At 38.4% G+C, this 7,235-nt stretch overlaps 1 protein-coding gene across 5 annotated transcripts in view; it reads left to right on the top strand.

The window, feature by feature from the left end:
- The first annotated feature begins 1,778 nt into the window (after positions 1 to 1,778).
- Positions 1,779 to 7,235, top strand: part of ATP10B (ATPase phospholipid transporting 10B (putative)) — a 296,022-nt gene continuing 290,565 nt past the window's right edge. For 2 of the 5 annotated variants that reach the window (XM_074291992.1, XM_074291982.1), the window contains exon 1: positions 1,779 to 2,173. The gene's annotated coding sequence lies outside the window, so the exon portion shown is untranslated. The remainder of the gene's footprint in view (positions 2,174 to 7,235) is intronic. The other 3 variants (XM_074291989.1, XM_074291988.1, XM_074291984.1) reach the window with 2 other exon arrangements.

The raw sequence follows: 7,235 nt of genomic DNA, 5'->3' as shown, positions 1-7,235 counted from the left end.
AACATGGCAACTATTCCTCAACAAAATTCCCAAAGTTAAACTTACCCTAGAGCTCTCAGTACCATGGAGATAAACACAGAAATCCCCATGGGCAGAGATGTGCAATGGAAGCATAAAATTGTTGAAACCCTTTAGAAATCAGGAAGAAAAAAGAAAAAGATTCTGACTTGTTTCTCCTTTAACATTTTAACAATATCATTTTGTTCACTAGAACAGTCATTTATTAGAATGGCTAATTGTTTTTTAATAATAGGCTCAAGGCATTGCTTAAACTTCCTTGTTGATGTCTATAAAAGCTCAATAAAATAAAATAAGATGGCCTGTCACTCTGGAAAATTAGAGGCAACTTGGCCTGCCCCAAGACTTCTTTTCCCACCAATACACAGAGCTCAAAAATACCTGTAGTAATTGCTTCAGGAACTATGTACTGACCTATAGTTTTGCTTCCTGACTTGATACCCCTTTAAACAAAATACTACTACAGAATAAGGAGATGAAATTATAATTTATAAAGGCTGGAACAGGTCTTAGCTTAAAACTCGTTCAACTCCATCTTAAATATGCTATTATCACCTAGTCTCTCACTTAGCTTGGGAGATTAAGTTATTGAATCAATGTCATTGTCTGCTATTTTCTCCATTTATAAGAAGAAATTGAGGTTGAGAGAAATAAGGGGCTTGCCAAGTTGAGGCTTGAACTCAGGTCTTTCTGTCTCTAAACTCATCATATGCTAGCATATGTCCAAATAACTTGAACAACCTTACACAGCCAGCTACTTGCAGAACAGCAACAAGAACTGTGGAGTGCCTGTTGATTGGATGATGAATTGTTTGGTTATTTAGTTGCTGTCTGTCTTGTAATCCAATGCTCTTTCCACTACAACAGTTGTATCCCATTCTTGAGATTAAGAACGCTCTTAGTTCATTGGAGACCAAACAGTAGGAATAGACATTTAGGAAGTCCTGAATCCTGTCCTTGGATACAGTGAGTTATTTAAACTCTTTAAAAACTTAAAACTCAGTTTTCTCATCTTTAAAAAAGGACTATTAATAGCAATATGCTTTGTTGGGAGGAGCAAATGAGGCAATATATGGAAATCCGATTGTTGGTTTTAAATCACTTCATAAATGCCAAATAATGCTATACAAATGTCCCCTTTCCTCAAGTTACAAGCCTGTCCTAGGTACAAAGGACCCTGTCTCTCCATTGGGTGGAGGAGAAAAAGCTGAGTTGTAGCCAAATTCCCAGGCAGTCATACATACATTTATCTACTTGTGAATTCTTTGCCCCACCCGGTAAAAATTTAATCTCTTTATGGGCTGGGCCTGTTTTCAGTTTGGGCTCTGACTCCCTAGACACTAACACAACACTGTACATAGGTACATTTAACAAAGGTGTGTTGGGTGAGGTTCATGGTTCAAGGTATTGGTCCTTCCCGGACTATTTACAAAGTCCTCCAGGCCCAGAAAGAGGGACAGCTGCTTCTGGAGTAGCAGTCCCTGAATCTGGTTAGGGGGTAGCTACGGAGCATTAGCTCTGAATCAAAAGCAAAACTTCCTACCAGTTCGTGTCCTGAAAGTTACCTTCTTTAAGGAAAGCAACCATGAGTGTGAGGTTTGGGGAGAAAGCCAAGCCGGTTGAACCGGCTGCATAGGGAACTCCTAGGAAATGGGGAGAAGGAGGGAGCAGTAAGAGAGGAGAAAAACCTAGGAGATTGGGGAGGAGAGGGTGAAGGAGCTCAAGAATGGGGAGAGGAGAACTGAGAAAATCTGAATAAGGGAAAGAGAGAAGGAATGTTAGTGGGGGGGTTGATAATAGATTGTGAGGGACTTTACTGATTGTGGCATTAGGTAGGGGACCCCTACGTGGGGAGGAGGAGCCAGCAGGCTGTGTTATCTGAGCTGCCACCCTGGCTTTTTCTCAAAGGAGGAGCTGCTCCCTCTCCCCTTTCCCTTTGACACTTCTAGGACTGTCCCTCCTGGAGGAGGAACTCTGCCCTCCTCCACCCCCTTTCCCCTTCATCTTTATCCCATAGAAGAGGTGAGATAACCAGGAGAACTTGCTGGCTAGCTCCATTCTCCCCCAACCACTCCCCTGGCATTAAAACATCCTATCAACTGAGAGCCTCACTGCTGGGCTCCCCAGCCACAGATGTGCAACCTGCTCAGAGGAGGTAAGCTTTGGGCAAGAGTTCAGAGTGTTGGAATGAATTGGGAGGGAAGGGCAATGTCTTTGCCTTCATTATTCCTGGGCAAGTGGAATTCCAGATGGAAGGAGATCCTGGAAGAGCTAACAATCCTTGTTTTCCTTAGAGATTCATGGATTTTAAAACTTGAAGGATCTTGAAGATCATCTCATTCAACTCCTTCATTTTACATATAAGAAAAGAAAAACACAGAAAGTGGAAATGTCTTGCTTAAAATACCAGTGATTTTTTTTTTCCTTCTAGATACTACAATAGTTCTCCTGAATTGTTAACACTATCCTCAGTCTTAGCAGAGGAATTGAAGGAATAACTCCTTTGAAACCTTTTGGGATCAAGAACCTATCTTGATATTAGCATTAGAGCTGTTGTCACAAGTTGAAATGAGTTTTAATTATCTCAGGTTTAAACAAGTAGTTTGTTTTGGTGGGAAAAGCATTAGACCTGAGTCTAGAAGACTGAGGTTTCAAGCTTGGCTCTGCTTCTTACTACCTCTGTGTCCTTAAACAAGTCATTTAACTTCTAGATTAACTTACAGGGTACCCAATTTTCCCAACTTTATAATGGGGTGCTTGGACAAGGTGAGGGAGGGCTCCTCCTCTAATCTTCTATGAACCTAGGTGAAGATTGCCTTTGCATGTGCCATTTGCTGCTATCTAAGTCTCTCTTTCTTTCAAAGATGATTACTTTAAATAAGGTTGGGAGTGGTGTTGTCTGTCATACAGAACAGGAACAAAATCAGTTGATGATGGTGATGAGAAAGGAGGATCAGCATGGTGAGATGCTAATAGTTACAGCTTACTGGATTTTTAAATACCTTTAGAGCAAGAACAATACTTCTCTTCCTCAGCACCTACCTATCTCAATAACCTGCTTTTAAGAAATATAGACAATGTGTTTGTTGTATAAGTGGATTAATGGTTTCAATTAAACTTTCCTATCTGAGCTGTCTCTGTGCACCAAGGGTCTGCAACCCAGATGGGAACCACTTCAGCATAAGCTATTAAGCAAAAATGCCTCCTTGCAAAATAATGCTTTTGTATGTCATTTGGAAGTGGTTTGGTATTGTCCATGTGTGGCAGCAGGTTTGGGGAATGGGAAGAAACGACTTCATAGAGGGTACACCACACCTTCTCCCATGACACTTAGAATGTGTCATGTTCTATTTCCAGCTATACCCTTTGGCAACATTGATTGCTGTGTTGTTGGTTGTTGGTTTGTTGGAAGGCAGAGATAGTACAAGGTAAAGGGAGAGAAAGGGACTCTTCTCATTTTAAAAGTCAGTACATTTGGTCTCTGATTCTGTCTAAGTCTTTCCAAACTTAAAATCAGTCAGGGGTCCTTAAAGGACACAAAGGTAATAAAAATAGTTCTAAGCAGGGACCTTTTATCCCTGCCATACAAAGTCTACAATACAAAGCCTGTACTCTCCCCAACTCCTAATTCCAATTTAATAGAGAAAAATGTGTTATGCATGGATCCAAATCACAACTGCATGATTACATGATTGAGGATGAATGGTTAGATAGCAGTTTGAGGGGAAAAAAAAAACAGAGGAAAGGGTTATGGACTGATTCAAAGTAAATGTGTGTCAATAGTTGAACTCTAATAGTTGAACTATGAACTGTTATAGTTCAGCCAAACTAAAGTAATTTTGGTCCACATCAAGAAAAACCTTGTAGAGAGCTGGAACTTTAGAGGAGTATGCTTGAAACAAGGATACTTACAACAAGATGTTAACTTGGGAGAATTGATGAGATGATGGTTCTCTAGTATACATGTACTTAGTACTTAGCATGGTGATGTAATGGTTATCTAGTTCACATATAATCAGTATGCAGTCGTGATGTAATTGTAATAGGGTATGTAAGGGCTGAGAACGACTAGAAATGAGCATTCCATTTTTGACCATTTTCCTAGTGGCTCTCCTGCCTCCTGCACTTCTCCACTAAGATCAAGGCATCAAGGCTGGGCCAGAATAAACTCTCTAGACTCTATTTCTGACCATTCTCATGGTGTCTATCCTGCACTAAGAGTTGGTAGAAGTTACAAAAAGAATAGAAGGAAAATATCTAATAATTAAAGCTATCCAAAAATGAAGTGGATTCCTCTTCCTCACTGGAGGTATGTATGGGAAGAATACTTCAAGGAAAGGCTGCATGACCAATTGTTTAATATAATAATGAGGAGATTTTTGTTCAGGTATGAATTTGACTATATGACTACTAAGATTCCTTCCAACTTTGAAATCATTCTTCAATGATTCCTGGGACCACACGAGGGGAAAATGTGTTACCTTAAGTTATTACTTGATGTCTATTATTCAGTCTTTAATGATACCTGCTAAACTCCTTTATGATTTAGAAAATACTCCCAACAGGCAACAAACCTCCCAGATTGTCAGTGCTACTGGGGTTTAATAAAGTTGAAGGTAGATTCCAAAAGAAATTGCAGATGAAACATGCAACCAGCCCTTAAAAAAATAGAAGAGGGAAGAAAGAGGCCACAGAGAAAGAGAACCACACAACTGATTGCCATAGGTAATGATCTCCAAGGCTCAATTCTAACATTCTATGAACCTAGAGAATGAGGCTATTAACCCAGCAATAGAAGAATTAGGAGGTGATTTTCCCCCCAGTTTTATATCAAATGCTTCCAGAAGAGTATTTATAGGGACAGAAGTACTACTTGGTCTATAGAATTTTAGGGAAGGACTAATACAATTCTCCCTAAAAGAGGAGAAAAGGAAGGGGAAGGAGAAAGCAACAGAGAGACAGAGACAGAAAGAGAAAATCAGAGAGAGAGAGAGAGAGACAGAGAGAGAAAGAGAGAGAGAGAGAGAGGTGTAACCAAACCCTAAGGAAATACACAGGCTTATTTTCTCTCTACAATTCAGTTAAACTTACCCAACCTGACTGAACAGTCTAAACTGGCTGATGGAGATAAGCAACTCCCAATCTCATTACCCTGGCAAACCTGCTGTTCTGGACACACAGAGATTCTGTTGATTGTCAAAATGCCTGAGGATCTCGTCATGCTCATAAAGTTTTGAAGGTCTTGGGAGTTCATGCTTCTCTGCCCTGTTAAGTCAAAACATACTCACAAATTCCTGACTCACTTTCTAGTTATTTCTGCAGACTGCAGTTTGTGATTTTTTTAAAAATTGCTGTCATTTGGGATCTAGACCTGTGATTTTATAGGTATGGAACTTTTGGTGTGGAAACTTCTTCCATGAATGCAAATGGGAAGTTTGGCTATAACTTATAATCTCAGCTGACTGGGTCACTGAGAAATAGTGACTATCCTATGATCCCACAGCTAGTATAAGTCAAAAGCATTTCTGATTCCAAAGCCAGCTCTCTAGCCATTATATCATGTTGATTCCTTTAGCAAGAAGAACACTCAACAAGGAATCAAAGAGCTCTAGTTTCTCATCCTGGCTTCACACTGACTATATAGACTTTTTTAAAATATAAGTTTATATTTTATATATATATATATATATAAAACATAAAACAACATAATTTTATTACTTTTTGTACCTTAGAGAGTTGTTTTATGGTTCGTCATTATGAAGTCTCTTTGCTAACTATAAATCATGATACAAATGCAAGATATTATAACATAATTCTGTTTGCATATGTCTCTCTTCTCCCCCCCCCCCCGTTTTTCCATTCTCCTCCACCATCCCTCCTTTTCACTATATCAGTCTTTTCCTGGTAATAGATCTAATCATCACCCCTTATTCTGTTCCCTTATGGCTGTTATTCAATTAAATTTAACAAGCATTAAAGCTGTTCTGTTCAAGCACTCTGCTGTGCCCTAAGAATAAGAAGAAAACTACAAAGCCAGTCCTGTCATCAGGGAGCTTACTTTCTACTGAGGTTATACTTCCTCTACATATGAGTAAATAAATATTTATATGAAAATATAGGTAATTTCAAGAGAGAGAGTAAGGTTTATAACTGGGGAAACCTAAGCAAGGACACTTGATCGCCTAATAGCATTGAGTTAGGCTGTACCCATGCAGAATAACCAAACTGATAAGTACTTTCTGAATAGTTAACTATGTGATAATTAAATTTGCTATCCCAATCAATATATATCTTTCTTAAATACATATATACATACATATGAATGTGTATGTGTTTATTTATTTATTTGCCTGAGAAAGTCCAATATTGGTCTCTATGGTCAGACTTGCAAAAAGGGTGAATTCAAATAAACTAGGAATCCATGCAGCAACTAAGAAAATAGATGCTGGGTCTTACTGTTTCATAGGGCATGCAGAGCCATAAAATCCCTCATTTCAATCTTTCAGTGAATCATTGTGTATTCATTTTGATCCTTTAACCCAAAGTAACCTTAGAAAACAAACTTTTAGCATAACATTCAAGAATCTACATAAAGTGACTCCAACCTTTCTTCACAGCAGTGTGAACTGCTGTTCTTCATCTTCTTTACTCAAGTGAAACTGGACAACTTGTTATTTCCTGGTACTTTTCTACATGTTCATCAACAAGAATGGTATTCCCTATCATCATCCTATTGAAATTCTGTGGTTTCATTTTTCAAGGCCCAACTCAAATGGTATATGATCCACAATGAGAAATTATTTTTTCCTCCTCTGTAAAACATTCATAATGTTTTATATCTCTCATTCATGTATCCTAAATTCATGTTTAAATGTAGTGTTGGCCTGTGAGCTCCTTGAGAACAAGATTGTCCTAACTCAGCATTTGCCTGAATCTAGCACAACAATCTATTCATGATAAGTGCCAAATAAATATTTGTTGGATAAAATTGAACAAGGCCTGCTTCAGATGTTTGGTGCCATGTGGCAGGTTATTGCTTAACCTGCCTTCTTTATTTTGCCCATGGTGTTTCAGTCTTAACCTAAATTAGTGAATCTTTTTTTTTTTTTTTTTTTTTTTTTTTAATGCTTCCTCTTATCCAGCCAAGTGTTCAAGATGATACTGAAAATGTTAAATGATATGAGTGATGGGTTCATTCAAATCATAGTTACTTTTTT

Source organism: Sminthopsis crassicaudata, chromosome 2, assembly GCF_048593235.1.
Source record: "Sminthopsis crassicaudata isolate SCR6 chromosome 2, ASM4859323v1, whole genome shotgun sequence".
In the NCBI taxonomy this organism is placed as follows: Eukaryota; Metazoa; Chordata; class Mammalia; order Dasyuromorphia; family Dasyuridae; genus Sminthopsis; species Sminthopsis crassicaudata.
This window is presented reverse-complemented; position numbering and strand designations above follow the sequence as displayed.